Consider the following 18117-nt stretch of genomic DNA (forward strand, 5'->3'; position numbering starts at 1 on the left):
GTACCAAGTTCAAGCATGATTTTAAAGAGTAATAGTGTTAAGTTAATTAATCCTAATGAAGCTTAGAAACCTTCCTATATAAAGCAGTAATGGGGATCTGTAGTCTCAGAAATAACCGAAAGGAATTCTCCATAATTCTGGGTGGTTGATGGGATGACTGTTACCATGTTCTTGTTGTACTTGTTTGGATTTGTCCTATTGCCTAAGACATGGTAAGGTGGGTTTTAGGATTTCTAAAGTTATTTACCTGTCAGGATCTAGATGCCTAGACCACTTTGTACATCTATGACCCCTCTGTCTCACTGAGGGAAAGAAGAATCTGAGACCATATTTTGTGACTTATAATACTTTTCTAATTCTGTGATGTACTTTTCAAATACTTCTGGATCAGTTGAGAGTGAGCATGTGCATTCTGAATCCAGTATTCTTAACCAGTTAATGTATGCAGCTACTCCCTCCCCTAAAAACCTCAGTTTCACATATTTATAAAACTAATCTTGTGGGTGTGATTACCTGCACTACGGAACTTTTCCTTCTCAAAAGTGTCTTAGTCTTTTTTCATTTGAAGAGTATAAAGTTCTTTCTGTATCTAAAAATCCTGGTCATTTTCTTTGGGGAAATAATTCTATACTGCAAATGGATCCTTTCAGGAGCAGTAAAATCTAAAAGGATAAATATGTGCATAAATAATAATTTCAAGACATAGAATTATAACTTCTTTAATGATCTACAGTATAAAAAGAATTCAGGGCAGGGAAAACTACTTTCAGCTGAGGAAATGAGATGTCCAGAGAATGTAACATTTTACCTTAAGGAATATGTAAAATTGAGCTATATGGAGATAGGGATCAGGGGTAGACTCCAGTCCCTGGAATACAGATAGCACAAGCAGTGGAACATAGAGGTGTGTAAAGTGATGGTGATACGATATTTGATATGAAATGTATGAAAAATACTAACCTTACGTATTAGTCAAAGGAGTTGAAAATAGTTGGTAGCTGGGAAATAGTTTGAGTTGGGGAAAAAAATAAAACCTGTTGTTCAGGAAGGTTCATCTGGCTGTAGCATATAAGAATATTGAAAGGAGCTAGAGAACAGAGAAACCAATTAGATTTTTTTGTAATCTAGCTGAATGTGTTAAGGGTCTGAGTGAGGGTAATGGAAGTCAGACTAGTGGGACATCTGTTACTCAAGAAGAACTGGTAATAATTGTCAGTAAATTGAATGGCAGTAGCTGGGGGAGGATGGGTATTCATTTACCAACAAGATGTTTAGGTATAGATGTTTAGCATGCAAATGAACAGATGAGGTTAGAGTGTTAGAGAGAAACAGAATTGGAAATAAATTCATATAGGGGGTAAATATAAACTCTGAAATTGGTCATCGCTGAGCAAGGTTGGTAGAGAAGACAGAAAGGTTGGATCAGGTTTATTTTAAAATGGAAAAGTATTAATGAGTGGAAAGGAAGACTCTAGAGAGATAAAGGGTTAAGATGCAAGAGAAGACTATTTCATGAATCAAAGAAACTGGATAGATGAACAAGTAGAAAAGTAACTTGAAGGAAGACAGAATAGCTGTGGAAACATTGAGTATAAAAGAAAAAAACCTCCACAATTTGGGGTTAATGAATGTTAATTAATGAATTAGATAATTTTAGAAGTAGGTTTTCTCTCCAAAACAAATGATTACTTTCAGGTATACATTAGTACCTTGAGAGTGTTTACAAAAGTTGTCCTGTTAGTGTACTTGAGAAAAATGTCTTAATGATTACATAATAGTGATAATGATACCTGTATATGTAAAGACTTTATTTTGTAATTCTCAGGGTTTCCTGAGAAGTTATCTCCTTTCCTCTTGTGTGCATCTTTGATTCTGTTCTCTGCCTGCTCCCAACTGAATTAGTCACCAAGTGGTACCTTCTAATTTGAAGGTAGCTAAACATGACTTTTTATATCTAATTTATTATTTTCAAAATCCCACCTTCTCACAGCTGTAGGTTGGTACAGATCCTTATCATTTCTTTCACGCATTATTGTATTAGTCTCCTTTTGGTTTTGTCAGTATACCTGGAATTGATCAGGTGGGCTAACTCAAGCCAGTATGGCAGAAATGAATGTCATTTAATCATTGATGATCAAAACATTACTGTCAAGAATTGCCCAGAATTGCTTATCTTACTTTTCCTTAAAGTAATCTTGGGAAAACGAGTTATAATTGTAAAGTTACTTCATTAGTGAACCTGACATCAGAACAAGGACAATTAGTTAGGTCATGTTTAAAGATTATCGCCATGTTGGGGCACCTGGGTGGCTTAGGCAGCTCAGCTTCCAACTCTTGATTTCTTCTCAGGTCGTGATCCTCAGGGTCATGAGATCTAGGTCATGATATCAAGCCTGGTGTAGGACTCCACGCCCAGTTTAAGATTCTCTCTCTCTCTCACTGCCCCTCCCCTGCTCTTGTGTGCAGGCACTCACCCTGTCTCTCAAAAAAAAAAAAAAAAAAAAAAAAGATTATCACCATCTTGATAATGTTCTTTTTCTTTCTGTATAATGCAGTTGATTGCTTTCTTAGCAGCTTCCTTCCACATTAATTTATAGTCCTGTGTTTGCAGGAACTATGTCCCAGTTACCTTGATGACTAAACTTGGAGTTAGAAACCATGTCTTATGGTGAGCCCTTTCTATAGATGGCCTGTATTACTTGTTTCACACTCAGAGGGTCATTTTATTTAAGGATCTGTGGGTGTATGTATGTGCCTATTGACAGGTGGTATTTTTGTATAATAATCATTAGGTATTTGGAATTATACTTCTCAGACTGTTTGGCATTATGCTTGTAATGTTAGGAGAAACTAATATATTCATTCAAAAGATGTATAAAAAATTATATTCAAAGTTGTTGTTGGATGTGTCAAGATTTAGGAGACCAAAATTAAAAAAAAATTTTTTTTTAATGTTTATTTATTTTTGAGAGAGAGATAGAGATATATATATATAGAGAGAGAGAGGCAGGAAGGGGCACAGAGAGAGGGAGACACAGAACCTGAAGCAGGCTCCAGGCTCCGAGCTGTCAGCACAGAGCCTGACGCGGGGCTCGAACCCACGAACTGTGAGATCATGACCAGAGCAGAAGTCGGACACTTAATCGACTGAGCCGCCCAGGTGCCCCAGAGACCAAAAATTTTTTTTTTTTTTAATTTTTTTTTTAACGTTTATTTATTTTTGAGACAGAGAGAGACAGAGCATGAGCAGGGGAGGGGCAGAGAGAGAGGGAGACACAGAATCTGAAACAGGCTCCAGGCTCTGAGCTGTCAGCACAGAGCCCGACGCGGGGCTCGAACTCACGGACCGTGAGATCGTGACCTGAGCCGAAGTCGGCCGCTCAACCGACTGAGCCACCCAGGCGCCCCAGAGACCAAAAATTTTTAATCCATGTTGGCAGTAATAGGAAATCTGATTTTCTACAGACCAGGTCCTAAAGAAATTATAGAAAGAAAATAAATCAGTGTAAAGAAGATAGGAAAGACATGAGGGAAGATAATAATTTGAAACAAAGTAGATCTTTAAAAGCAAGTAGAGGGGCACCTGAATGGCTCTGTCCGTTAAGCATCTGACTCTTGATTTCAGCTCAGGTCATGATCTCACGGTTCGAGAGATCAAGCCCCACATTGGCTCCAGCACAGAGCATGCTTGGGATTCTCTCTCTCCCCCTCTGTGCCCCTCCCCCATTTGCTCTCTCTCTAAAAAATAAAAAATAATGATACAAAAAACAAGTAGAAATTTTAGGTATGGAAAACTGTAACAGTCAAAGTAAAGAACACAATAGATAGGACAAATAACAGTGGATACAGTGAACAACAAAATAATTAATGGGTTTTATACATATTTAAAATAAAAACTATATAGTATGGAGGATAGAAGTAGAATCCAGGTAACAGGAGCTCCAGAAAGGGAGAGAGAGAAAAATGGAGAGGAGGAAATAACCTGAAGAAATAATGGAAATAAATTTCATTTAAAAAAAAAAAAAAAAAAAAAAAAGATGAGATATCTTAGTTTGAAGTGGCACATAGTGGGCCTAAGAAAAAAGAGTGAAGGAAAAATTCTCATCTAGACACATTATAGGGGAAATTTTAAAATATCACAGACAAGGAAAGGATTCTAAAACATGGACTATTAAGATGAAGTCTTTCTTGGAGACTACATAAAAATAACTTCAGTTCTAAGGAGGTGGTGCAAGATATGAAATGTCTAGATTTAACAGAGCTAATTGTCATAGCAAAAAAAATTGAAAATACTGGGAGTATAAAGATTACAGTTACATTTCTTGTAGCACCTCCTGGATTCAATTATTAAATGGTATTTAGGTAGCTTACCTAACAACTTGGAAATATATCCGTGATAGGTCTTCCCTGACCCCAACAAATTGTATGTATACTGTGTATAATAATGTATACATGGCACAAAGGATTATCAGTTTCTTATTGTTTTCATGGTGCTCAAATTCTATTGGAAGAGTCAGAAATATAAGTGAATAATTGCAGAATAAAAAGTTAGGCAAAATTATCATGGCGATTATGTTAAAAGAATAGATTTGAGAGTAGTTTTTTTCTTGTCTTCATTTTTAAAAATTGATTATGGTCATTACTTATATGTTTTTATTTAAATCATAGATAACCTTTAATGAAGAATGGGAAATGGGTTTTAATAGCTGCCACATCTAATAAGATTATGTTCTTCATTTTAATTAGCAATTTATTTTTTCCTACTAAGCCTCCCTTTCAATTTTCTTAAGCTAAAGAAACAGTAAAAAAAAAAAAAAAAAAAAATCACTGTGTAACGTACTCAATGATGTTTGTTATCTGGGCTTATGATTGATAATAACTTCAGTAAGTCTTTTTTCGTCTTAGTTGAAATATGTCCTTCATTAACCTGACCACCTATATTTTTATCCTTATCTGAGCTAAGTGTTTCTAGAGAATACAATTTACGTCATGTACACATGCATATCATTATAGATTTGTGATACTAGCCTTCACTGACATTTAAATTGCTTGGCAGTGTTAATACGAATCTCTAGGAAACTCTCTTTTTGCCATGATTGTTTGTATTTTAAAACTTTTACTGCCAGTTAAAATTGCATCTTTTAGTCCCCCAATTCTGCAAACCTACTTGGTTTGTATCCATCCTCTTTTCTTTCTCTCCAGTCCTGCTTGCAGTGCAAGGCTAGTCTGTACTTGTGCTCCACATCTCACCCTTCTGTGCCCTCTCAGAGGCCTTGTCATGTTAGTCTCCTTACCCTCTCACCCTCACTTTTCTTTCCCATCTACATCTAAGCATTCTCTCCTGTCCATCCTCTTGAACAAAAGAACCCAAACTCCTTTAATCACACATTGCTGTTCATGTGCCTACCCCTTAAACTGTTCTACCTCCACTCACTCGTTTAAGATTTTCTCTTTGTTCTGGGTGGTATGTCTAGATGTGATTTTATTCTTCTTAGGACCTCTTTGCTTCCTAATTGAGAGAATTCTTTTTTTTTTTTTTTTAAATGTTTATTTTTGAGAGAGTGAGAATGGGGGAGGGGCAGAGAGCGAGGGAGACACAGAATCCAAAGCAGGCTCCAGGCTCTGAGCTGTCAGCACAGAGCCTGACACAGAGCTCAAACCCATGAACTGTGGGTTCAGATCATGACCTGAGCCAAAGTCAGACACTTAACCCACTGAACCCACCCAGGTGCCCCAAGAGAATTCATGTCTTTTGTCAGTTCTGGACACAACTCTAGCCATTACATTTTAAAGTATTTTTATATTTTTATTTTTATTTTTATTATTTTTATTTTTATTGTAGAGAGAGCACATGCAAGCAGGGGGAGAGGAGCAGAGAGAGAGAGAGAGACAGAGAGAGACAGAGAGAGAGAGAGAGAGACACTCTTAAGCAGGCTCCAATGCTTAGTGTGGAGCCCAATGTGGGGTTTCATCCCATGAACCTGGGGTCATGACCTGAACCCAACTCAGGAGTCGGAAGTTCAACCAACTGAACCACCTAGGTGCTCCTATGGCCATTTAAAATAGTGATCCTCCCTATTCTTTCTGTTCTTCAGTAACTTTTGTTAGACATATTTGGACTTTGATTCTGTCTTCCATGTCCCTTAACCTTTCTTTTATAATTTCCATTTATCAATCTCTCTGTGCTCTAGCAGGATAGTAGTTTTTAGGTTTTATTAATTTATTTCGAGGGAGAGAGAGAGACAGCGAGTGAGCAGGGGAGGGGCTGAGAGAGTCCAAGAGAGAATCCCAAGCAGGCTCTGCACTAATAGTGCAGACTTGGGGCTGACTTGGGGCTCGATTTCAGGAACCGTGAGATCATGACCTGAGCTGAAATCAAGAGTCTGACGCTTAACCAACCATCCACTCAGGTGCCCCTGGGTAATTTCTTTTGATCTTTTATATTCACTCATTATCTCTTCAGCTATACTGATTTATAATTTTACCTGCCTAATGGGTAAAGATTTTTAGTGAATATGCTTTCCAATTTTTAGAATTCTTTAAAAAAAAAAATTTTTTTTTTTTTTAACATTTATTCATTTTTGAGAGGCAGAAAGAGACAGAGCATGAGTGGGGAAGGGGCAGAGAGAGGGAGACACAGAATCAGAAGCAGGCTCCAGGCTCTGAGCTGTCAGCACAGAGCCCAACGCAGGGCTCTAACTCACGAACCGTGAGATCATGACCTGAGCTGAGGTCGGACGCTCAGCTGACTGAACCATCCAGGTGCCCCTCAATTTTTAGAATTCTTTTTGGTCCTTTCTAAAATGGATCTGGTCTGATTTTGCTTTTCTCTTTCTTGTTTTTAAGAACATGTAGCACTTTTCTCACATGTAAAATATTTTTATTTTCAAACAGTCTCAAACTTACAGAAAAGTTACATAGAGTATAATATACAGAACTGTATCTTCCTAGAGTATTTGAGAATAAGTTGCAGATACAGTGCCACATTAGCCCTGAATACTTCAGTCTTTATTTTTAAAATTTTATTGTTATTTTTGTAATGTTTAATTTTGAGAGAGAGAGAGCATGAGCAGGGGAGGAACAGAGATAGAGGGAGACATAGAATCTGAAGCAGGCTTCAGCACAGAGCCTGATGCAGGGCTAGAACTTGTGAACCGGGAGATTATGACCTGAGCTGAAGTCAGACACTTAACCGACTGAGCCACCGAGGTGCCCTGAATACTTTAGTTTTTATAGACAAGGACATTTTACTGTAAAATCACAATACAGTGATCAAGAACAGGAAATTAATATCACTATATTACTACCATCTACTCGTCAGATGGCCATTCAAGTTTTGACTGTTGTCTCAGAATTTTACAGGTTAGTTATTTTTGGGTTTGGTTCATTTTTTTTTCATTATTAGAGCTGTGTTATTTATTTATTTATTTTGGAGCGGGATATCATAGATGTGATCTTTCCATTGCATCTATCAGATGACACATACTCAGGCATTTCCAATGAAAAGGTTTTCTTTTCCTCTTTGTAATTATGTATATTGTGGAATTAAGTATGAGACTATAAATATCCCATTTCTCATCATACTTTTAATTTGTATCAGTGTGGACTTACAGATTTGTGTGGGGGTATGATGTATTTATTGTGATGCTCAAATTGTTCACACTTTAGCTAGTGGGAGCCCCTTTAAGCTGGCACAGTTGTCCCCATTCATTATTCTTTGAACACTTATTTTCTGGCATTGCAAGTATATTAGTCTTCTGTTGCTGCCATAACAAATTACCACAAAATTAGCAACTTACAGGCACTCAGATTTATTAGCACATAGTCAGATGTCTGGGTTTGGTTATCTGGTTGCTCTGTTAGAGTCGCACAAGGCTAAAACCAAGGTGTTGGCCAGCTGGGCTCTTACTATCAGGAGACTCTGGAATTCATTCACTTCCAAGAAGCTCATTTAGGTTGTTGGCAGAATTCAGATTTTTCCTTGCAGTTGCAGGACTGAGGTCATCATTTCCTTTCTGACTGACAGCTGAGGGTCTCCCTTAGCTCCTCGAGGCTTCTATCCCATCCTTTCACATGTCCCTACATTTTAGAGTCGGCAAAGGTGAGTTGAATCCTTTGCACACTTAGAATCGCTCTGACTTCCTCTTCTGTTGTATCTCTCTTGTTTTCTCAGCTATTACATCTCTCACTGACTCTTTTGGCCTTTGTCTTCTATTTTTAAGGGTTCATGTGATTACTCTGGGCCTACCTACATAATCCAAGATAATCCACCTGTTTTAAGGTCGGCTAATCAGTACCTTAATTTAATCTGCCAAGTCTCTTCACAGTAGTGCCTTGATTAAGGGAACCTTGGGATGGAAGGTGGACATCATTAGAATTCTGCCTAGCACAGCAGGATATGTCAGGTGCCTTTTTTTATAGAGAGAGGGTTGTTTCTTTCTTACACTTGTGAGTCCTTGGCTTAGTCATTTAGTTTCTTAGTCATTTGAAATATTTGTCTTATCTTTATTTGCTCTATTTTCTTTCTAAGGTTCTTGGAATAACAGTCAAATAATGTTTGTGTCTGCTAGTTTGTGATCAAGGGGATTGTTTTCATCTGTGTTTTCTAATTGTGGATTGTGAACTCATTTTATAGCCTGAATTGAGGTTATATCCCTTCAGAGAGGTTTTGTGTTTGCTTCCGCTGTGTACTCAAGTGACAGTACCAGCTGGCCCCGTCTTACGTTAATTTAATGTTTGGGATCTATCAGACTAGGCACATATGTAAATTCAAACCCAAAACCTGGGGCGCCTGGATGGCTCACTCAGGAGTGTTTGACTCCTGATTTCGGCTCAGGTCATAATCCCAGTGTCATGGGCTCAAGCCTTGCCTCGGGCTCTGCACTGAGCATGGAGCCTGCTTAAGATTCTTTCTCTCCCTCTACCCCTCTCCCTAGCTCACTCGCTCTCGTTCTCTCTCTAAAATTAACTCAAAAAGCTATTTGAAGGCAAAGCTATGGCTCTAAATTCTAAGTGCAGACTTTTCATCCCCTATCCAGAGCTTAAATCTAATTGGACGAGCTTCCTTGTGCTGTCTCTGTGCTGTAATTTCTGTGTTTTGATGGTTTTGTAGGGTTTTGGTGGGGGCAGTGGGGGAAAGGGCTGGTCTATCTTTCCCCAGAAATGTAGCTCTTGGAGGGTCCAATCTATATAACCAAAGTCTTACCACTTTTAACTTTTCAGCCATTGGAGGCCCAATGTGTTGTCTCTTTTTCTTGTGGGCACTAAAGCCAAAGCTCCAGGGTTACTGACACAGGCTGACTCCTCCAGGGCAGCCTATTAAAGCTTTTCCCTCCTCATTCATAAGGATTTCCCTCACTGTCCTATGGGCTCAGCTATTCATTTTGAGGTCATTTTAATTGGGGAGGTTTTTAGGTTATCTGGTCTGCCTCATTGCCAGAAACAGAAATTCTCCTACTGATTTATTTTCCAAACCCCCGATACTGGCTCTACAACTACTACTCTACTTGGCCTACAAGTAGTTTTCACGTTGCCAAATCAAGTGACTACTTTTCAGTCTTTAGCCTAGATGACTTTTTAGCATATTTATTTTTGTTCAGGACTTCCTGCTACTGGAAGCTCCTCTCCTGTTCCTGTCCCTCCTTTCCCCTCTCATCCTGTTCCCATCCCTTCTCTCCCTTCCCATCCTGTTCCCATCCCATCCCTTCTCTCCTCTCCTCCCCTCCCTTCCCCTCCCTTCCCCTCCCTTCCCCTCCCTTCCCCTCCCCCTTCTCTTCTAACATTATACTTAACTTGGTTATCCTGCAGTTTTGACTATTTCTTAACTAGTTTTTTGTTTGTTTTTACTTCACCTTTATCCTAATTTAGTGTTGAAATTCCTTGGGGCTAAATCTGAGCCTCTCCTTTTCTCTAAAATTCTCACCATATTTAAGCTGCTGAAAATCTTTTGTCTACCGTATTACAATAACTACTTAAATTATCTCCCTGATTCAACTCTTCCATTGTCTTTCAGGGCATTGTTCACATTGTATCCAAAAGGATCTTTTTAAAAGTAAAGTTCTAATCCTGCCACTCTCTTGCTTAAAATGCTTCAATGGCTTTCCAGTAGGATGAAAGCGGAGAGTCCTCTATGACCTGCAAGGTTCCACCTGAGCTGGCTCTTGGACTCACTTCTAGCTTTATCTTAAGCATTTTATTTCTTTGCTTATTATACCACACTGGCTATATCTTTGTATGTAAGTCACAGAGTGGATTCTGTCAAATTAAACAAAAAAAGAATTTGTTGGATAGGTACAGTTATTTAGAGAACTAAAGGAAAAAACCCCTTCCCAGACCTCTGAGAGGACAGAAATAGGGTAGATTCAAGGGCTGGGTAAAGAAGGATTAATAGAATCCTAATATGACTACCATTAGACTAACAGGTCTGACCATTTTCTGCCCTGGTGTGTATGCCTTCAAGATACTCATTCCCAGGAGAGGCTATTACAGCTTGGGTCACATGTTTATCTCTGGGCTGAGAGTGTATGAAATGGAGGAGGGGTACTTCCCTGACAGAAGATAGGATGTTATTTGGACACAAAACAGGAAAGAATTATGGGCAGGTAAAAACAATAGAAGTGGTCTCTCTTCCTTTTAGTTTATGTGTCACTTCTTCACTGCAGCCTACTCTGCTGATCTTAATTAAGTTACCCCTTAGATTCGGTCACAGTACATTCTGCTTTTTCATCATCGCACTAGTATCTGTGTGCTTACTTAATATCTGGTTCCTTCATTTTAAGAACCATGTATGCAAGGGTGATACCTGTTTTTGTTTTTTGTAGTATCTTCATCTAGTATTTTGTCTGGGTACATTAGGCAATAAATAATTGTAGAATATTGTAAAACAGAGTCAATTACGCAATATTCAATTGATTATGTCAAAATAACATTCAAAACATTTGTAAAGATTTTATAATGGAATAGGAAAATACGTTAAGTATAAAAGGTTTAAAAATGTTGAGTTTCATACATAGGCAGCTATATAAAGCTAAACAAAACCATAAACTATATACCAAAAAATTTGAAAATACATAAAAATGTCAGCAGTGTTTGTGGATGAATTTTTCCCTACTTTGCCATCTACTTAAGAGTTTTAATAATTAGTATGTAGTATTTTTATAGGCAAAGTCAAAAGAAGCAATACAGAATTGTTCAGATCTCTGTAAAAATAGAGCAGCCTAAGAAATAGTTAATGCTTGCCTAATGAGATTTTGGAACACCTATATTCCATCAAGGTGGCCAAGAGTCTCAGGAAAGAAAGCTCTTTTTCTAAATTTTATTTTACCTTCTCTGAATAATGAAGGTGTTAATCATATAGAGATATATTTCACAATCTAAAACCAAAGGGAAAGGGAAAACCAAAATAATCCTGTTATGCATTAGTTGCCAAAGGGAAAGGATGTTAACATTCACAATGGAACATTTACATTGCAACATTTACAATGGAATCTTCCATTGTTGTGTATATGATTCTGTTTACTTCTTTTATCATGGAGATAGATATCGCTCCTTTATAATAATATGGCTACTGTTTATCAAATGCTTTCTATGTGGTAGGAGAGCATACTAATAGTATTAGTACCTGTATTAGCCAATCCTTACACCAGCCCTGTGAAAAATTGGTGCCATTCGCACTTTACAGATGAGGTGTACTAGGTCCAGAGAGGTTATTTGCATGAGGGAACAGGATTTGGACTTAACTACTTTCACACCATATTAACCTCCAGAAAAGACTATTCAGTCATAGGATATGGGTTAGGGATAACTTAACAGGTTGAGTCATTTACTAGCTTAAATATTCCTCAAGACTGTCCCGTTCATTTACTCTGGTTCACTGCTGGACAAACAAGCTGATGTGGCACTGATTTGGCCTCCTAGGCAGTTTGAAATTGGGAGTCAGGAACTCTGGTTGGTGAACACTAATATTTATGTCGCTGGTCATGTATAGTTCTGTCTTATATATTGTTTTTATATCATTGCCATGGGCACACTAATAAAAGCTTAGGTCTCAGCAGTGTTTTCTTGGCTCTGCCCACCCTATCCTGTTCTCACTGAGATCACCATTTGTCTCCACATTTCAAATCCAATGGACCTTTTCACTCTATCTCTTAATTAGCCATTCAGCATCAGTTGATAACCATCTATGTGCCCTTTCTTTAGACCCTTTTCTTGACTTCAGTGATGCTGCACTCATGGTGTTCTTCTTACCTCACTGATACCAATTTTCTGTACTGACTCCTCTTCCATTAACCCTCCTTGAAATGTTGGAGGTCCTCAGGACTTAGTCCTAGACCGATACTTTCCTCTTTTATAAGCAAAAATGCACTTTCCCTTTTTTCACCGCCTCAGTGAATGGTACTTGTAACCACTAGCCAGTTCATTCGTAATACTTTATCTATCAAATGTAGCTAACTATCAAGTTGAGTGCACCTGACTTCTAGATGTACTTCAGATCCATATCATTCCAAGTGTTTCCATACCACTACCACCTTTGTCCTGAGGGACATAATCTTTGATCTAGATTGTGGAATAGCTTCCTAGATGACCCTTTTGTTTCCACTCTTCCTCTTTTCAATTCATTTACTACATTTAGAAGGATGATCTTCTGAAAAACCAAGTCATGCTGTATTTGCCTTTGGTGTCTTCCCATTGATCTTAGTGTAAATTCTCAACACCTCTACATGGCTTGCAAGGTCGTGTGTAATCTGTTCCTTCCCTTCTCTCCAGCTTTGTCTTCCACCACTCTCTCCACTATGCTTTACCCATATTACCTTTTTTTTCCTCTTTTTTCTATTTCATTGTCAAGTTTGAACAAGCTTTTCTACTTCACTCTGTTCACTTAACGTCTACTTGTGTGAACTTTAGGTTTTGGCTTATGTATCTTTTCTTCAGATAGATACTTTCGGCTTCCTAATTTGTCATTCTCATGGTACTTTCTCTTCAATCACAACACTTGTCACAATTTATAGTTATGTGTTTGTTTTATTGTTTGCCTCCCTAATTAACTTGTAAACTCTTGGAGAGCCGAGATCTTGTCTGTCTTGCCTGTCATGTTCCCTACTTTCCCTGCTCCTAGCACAGTGCCTGTCTTCTAGTAGGCACACAATAAATATTGGGTGGATGGATGGCTGGATGGATGGATCAGTACATCATTGCTAACCTCTGTATCATTCTATATCTTTGTGCCTACCCTTTATCCTGAACAGATGAATTTCAGGTATTTTCCTAGAGTTTATGCATTACAGGATTCAGTTCTATTTAATTCCATGAATATCACCTTGATTTAGATTAAAATAACATAGGGGTGCCTGAGTAGCTCAGTTGGTTAAGCGTCTGACTTCGGGTCAGGCCATGATCTCATGGTTTGTGAGTTTGAGCCCCATGTTGGGCTCCATGCTGACAGCTCAGAGCCTGGAGCCTGCTTCAGATTCTGTTTCTCCCTCTCTCTCTGCTCCTCCCCCACTTGCAGTCTCCCCCCCCCCCCAAAATAAATAACCTTTAAAAAAAAGTTTTAAAAAATAACATATAATTTGTGAAAGATGGAAATAGAGTAAGTTAAAAAGAAAGCAGGCACAGAACAATTTAAGGAGGATCATTTAACTTTTGAAAGTTCTAGAGGTCTTAGTAAACTGTTGGTTCATGAGGTATGAGGAAGTTTAGGAGAGTCAGTGATCCTCATACTCAAAAAAAGATTTGGGTATTTGTACTGCCCTGCCTGGATAAGAAAAGATAATTTTATCTGTTCTATTTATAGTAGTAACCCGAGTACCAGACACAGTTTCAAAGTTGTGTTCACCACATTGCATATTTAGTTGTGCACTTTCCTATTTAAGTATGCTCTAATGCAATGTAAAAACAGATACAAGTTTAGATATTGGAGGTCCTCAGTCACCACAGTTTTGCTTCTCAGCATTACACTCTGAGGATATATTATTGCATGTGGCAATGGTATTTTCAATTTTGAAAGAGTATTAGGGACATTAGAGGGCCTGGTAATTAATACTGTTCTTTGCTGACTTAAGCCTAAAATTTTTATTAGAGCAGTAACTCTAAAATAGTTATGGGTACCCTTATGGAGACTTACTTACTCCTAGACCCTTTACATGGATGTTCTCAAATAAAAGCCTCTAAGGTAGTGATTACTTGCTGTTTTTTAAAAAAATTTTAACGTTTTTATTTATTTTTGAGAGACAGAGCATGAATGGGGGAAGGGCAGAGAGAGAGGGAGACAGAATCTGAAGCAGGCTCCAGACTCAGAGCTATCAGCACAGAGCCCTATGTGGGGCTCGAACTCAAGGACTGTGAGATCATGACCTGAGCTGAAGTCGGACGCTTAACCAACTGAGCCAGCCAGGCGCACCAATGATTACTTGATTTTATAGAGAAAAATATGGAGGCTCAGAAAGGTTAAGTAATTTGATTCAGATCACATAGTTGAGAGAGCCAGGATTTCTGTCTCAAACACTTGTTCCGTTTTTTGTTTGTTTGTTTGTTTGTTTTTTGTTTTTTTAGCATGCTGTCTCCAGTTATCTTAGTTTTAAGAGTTGGAGATTCCATGTATGCTTTCCATCATTAAAAAATTAGATTATTATCATTCTACCTTTAAGGTACTTTGCGGCAAAGGCTGAGTTCAAGTGCTTCTCTCTGGAACTACCTCCCCTAGTCTCTTCCTCTGAACTCAGTCATCCCTCAGGTCCTGTGTCCTTACGGTACCTAGCATTTCTTTAGCTTATGAGTACTTACTGGTTCTGCTATGAGACTATTAGTTCTTTGAAGGCAAAATTCCTTTCTGTTCTTTGTTATCTTCAGTGCCTTTTTTGTTTGTTTTTTTTTTTTTAATTTTTTTTTTTTAATGTTTATTTATTTTTGAGACAGAGAGAGACAGAGCATGAACGGGGGAGGGGCAGAGAGAGAGGGAGACACAGAATCGGAAGCAGGCTCCAGGCTCTGAGCCATCAGCCCAGAGCCTGACGCAGGGCTCGAACTCACGGACCACGAGATCGTGACCTGAGCTGAAGTCGGACGCTTAACCGACTGAGCCACCCAGGTGCCCCCTTTTTTTGTTTTTTAATAAGAACCTCAATAAATATTTGTTAAATGAATTATGAGATAACAAACTTTTTAAAAACTTGTATTTCTCAGGTGCATGTCTTTTGGAATGTAAGGTTTATAAGCTCCATTTACATGCTACCTTTTTTCTTTCCTTCAGAGCCAAACCTCTTAGAACAGTTAATTTTGCCAAGATTTATTGTCATATTTGGTGACTCCTTTTTCTGGCCTGACTTTAAATGACCAGTGGAATCATTTGACCTATTCCTTTGAAATTCTCTAGTGGTTCCTAAGATTCTCTTAGTTTTCTTATTTTGTTCTTTGTGGTCTATTTTTTGTTGTTTACTCTTCCAGTGGTAATGTTCTGTAGGATTCTGTCTTTGGTCCTCTTGATCATGCTGAGAATTTTGTCTAGGTGATTTCATTTTTCCGTTCCTTGGCTTTCACCAGCTTCCATATCAGGAGTTGTAAATCACATATTCACAGGGGCCAGGTAGGTGACGTAAATGAGTGAAGAGATGAAGAATAAGGAATGACAGGACTCTGGTGGGTTAAAGAATCTATACCCTGACCAAAGTTCCAGCAGATTATTGCTATTTCAGAACTTGGTGTCCAATATTGACAGAGCTTCAGTTTTTCAGGAGAAATTAGAATTCGCTTTGAAATGTGAAGTTTCAGTGTTTCTAAATATGAACTAGTTTAAGATTTCAAACACAGTGCAAGCCAACAGAAAGCCTTTTTGAGTTTTCATGTTTACTTATGCTAACTTTATTATTCTTCTGACTCCTGGGTTTGTATCTCCACACCTGATTTTCCTGCTGAGCTCCAGGCTGATCCTGTTCTGTTCTAGACTATAGAGGGAGGAGTTCTGTGTTCCACAGGCATGTCAGAGACCCTGAATGATCAACCTGTACTTCAGTCTTGTCTTACAAAGTGCTTGCAGTTTTAGAATCAGGCAGCTGCGAGTGTGAATCCCGATTCTACCATCTGCTAGGTTACTAAGCAAATTATTTCTTTATTATTTTCTTTAAAGTTTATTTATTTATTTTGAGAGAGAGAGAGAGAGGGGCGTGCAAGCGGGGGAGGGGCAGAGAGAGAGGGAGAGAGAGAAAGTCCCACGGGGCTCAAACTCACAAACTGTGAGACCATGACCTGAGCTGAAACCAAGAGTTGGACGCTCACCCGACTGGGCCACCCAGAGGCCCCAGCAGATTATTTCTTTAAACTTCTGCTTGCTGTCGTGTGAGATGGGAGTCCTACATACCTCATCGGGCTTTTACGCCAGCACAGTGACCTGCATACAGTAACCACATACGGTACTAGGTGCTCCCAGTTGCTCTCCCTGTTTCAGTGAGTGGTATCACCACACGCCCACTTACTGGTACTCAAGACTCGTCCTCGACTCTTTCCTCTTATTTCTTCTTGAGGTCCTATTAGGTACCAGTCCTATCAACTCCGCCTTTACAATGTATCTTTACAATGTTTACTTTACAATGTACTTTACTATTACTGTAGTTTAATCTCCTTTTTTGCTCGTCAGGATTACTGTAGCAACCCTTAAACAGCTTTCTCAGTCTCTCTTTAAATCCCCTCCCCAGTCCGTTCTCCACTGGTGTCATGGATTGATGTCTTGCTTAAACTTCAGTCTGATCACACCATGCTTCTGCTTACAGTCCTTCAGTGGCGTCCTGTTGTTTCCAGATTTCCAGCATTTTAGCTTTTAAGGTTCTTGATCTGATTCCTGCTCATTTTTTAGCCTCATTTCTTGCTTCGACTACCCAGATGGTACTTACATGTTCTTCTGTTTCTTCCTCAAACCACCCTTCACCTCGGTTCTACAGCTCCTTTAGAAATGAGCTCTAAAGGCATCCATCGCTTCCAGTAAGTTTTTTGACCCTCATCCTCTCACCTCAGGTCTGGGTTATATACCCCTTTTCATGTGCTCAGAGCCCCTGAGGATGTCTCTATCATAGCACTCTTCACAGTCTTTTGTAATAGTCTCTTTTTTCCACTAAGCTTCTTGAAGGCGGAGACCACGTTACTTGAATGGCTTTGTATCTCCAGGGCTTAGAATAATGTCTGGCAAACAGTGAGCTCTCAGATGTTTGCGGAATGGATGCATTTGGTGAATGAATAAATTATCTTTTTTTCCTGGAGAAATTGTAGAAAAAGGATCTTAGGACCCTCAATTATAGTTGTAAGGCCTTTACAAATGTCACAATTCCCTTATTTTTCTTGTTTGAGGATTATGAGTACTTCTATTTATTATGAATCAGTAATACTTACGTTCTTTAGAACAAAATACATTGTACTGTTAATGCAAATAATTGTTGCTTGCAAGGGCTATGGTTTCTAATCTTTTTCTTTCTTTCTTTCTCTCTTTTTTCTTTTCTTTTCTTCTCTTTTCTTTTCTTTTCTTTTTTTTTTTTTTTACTACATCCCACTTAGGTTCATTTTTTTCTTGCTTTCCTCTTGTTACAGTGTCAAATTCTTAGGGTCTTGGGATCTTATTTTCTCCCACCCTCCCAGGAACCTTGGTTTATATCAAGATTTCTCAGCTTCTGCACTGCTGACACTGTAATACAGATAATTCTTAGCTGTGAGGAGCTGCCGTGTACATTTTAAGATGTTTAGTATCATCCCAGGCCTCTACCTACTCTATGTCAGTAGTGCCCCCTAGTTTTGACAACTAAAAATGTCTTCAGACATTATCACATGTCTCTGTGGAGCAGAAATCATCCCTGATTGAGAACCCTATTGGTTTATTGATATTCCCATCTCTCACCTTTATCCTCAAAGAGCCTCTCCTGTGGAGCATATGAGCATATGAGCATGATCTCCCATCTTTAAAAAATCAACATCTATTTCTAGTCACTCCTCTTTCCCCTTAACTTTTGCTCATCATCTCTCTCCTTCCTCTTCCCATCCACTTTTCAGAATGGATTGCTTTCACCCAGTGCTCCCTTCCTTTTCCTTTCCTTTCCTTTCCTTTCCTTTCCTTTCCTTTCCTTTCCTTTCCTTTCCTTTCCT

General features: G+C 38.6%; 1 protein-coding gene and 1 long non-coding RNA gene across 16 annotated transcripts in view; both read left to right on the forward strand.

The window, feature by feature from the left end:
• The window catches only part of MLLT10 (MLLT10 histone lysine methyltransferase DOT1L cofactor), a 235295-nt gene that overhangs the window by 187647 nt on the left and 29531 nt on the right, over positions 1-18117 (forward strand). The gene's annotated exons all lie outside the window — the stretch shown is intronic.
• Positions 3-8976, forward strand: LOC125920022 (uncharacterized). Its single transcript, XR_007456917.1, has 2 exons — positions 3-3160; positions 3402-8976. It is a non-coding gene; the product is annotated as an uncharacterized LOC125920022 (long non-coding RNA).

The sequence above is a fragment of the Panthera uncia genome, chromosome B4, assembly GCF_023721935.1.
Source record: "Panthera uncia isolate 11264 chromosome B4, Puncia_PCG_1.0, whole genome shotgun sequence".
NCBI classification, from domain to species: Eukaryota; Metazoa; Chordata; class Mammalia; order Carnivora; family Felidae; genus Panthera; species Panthera uncia.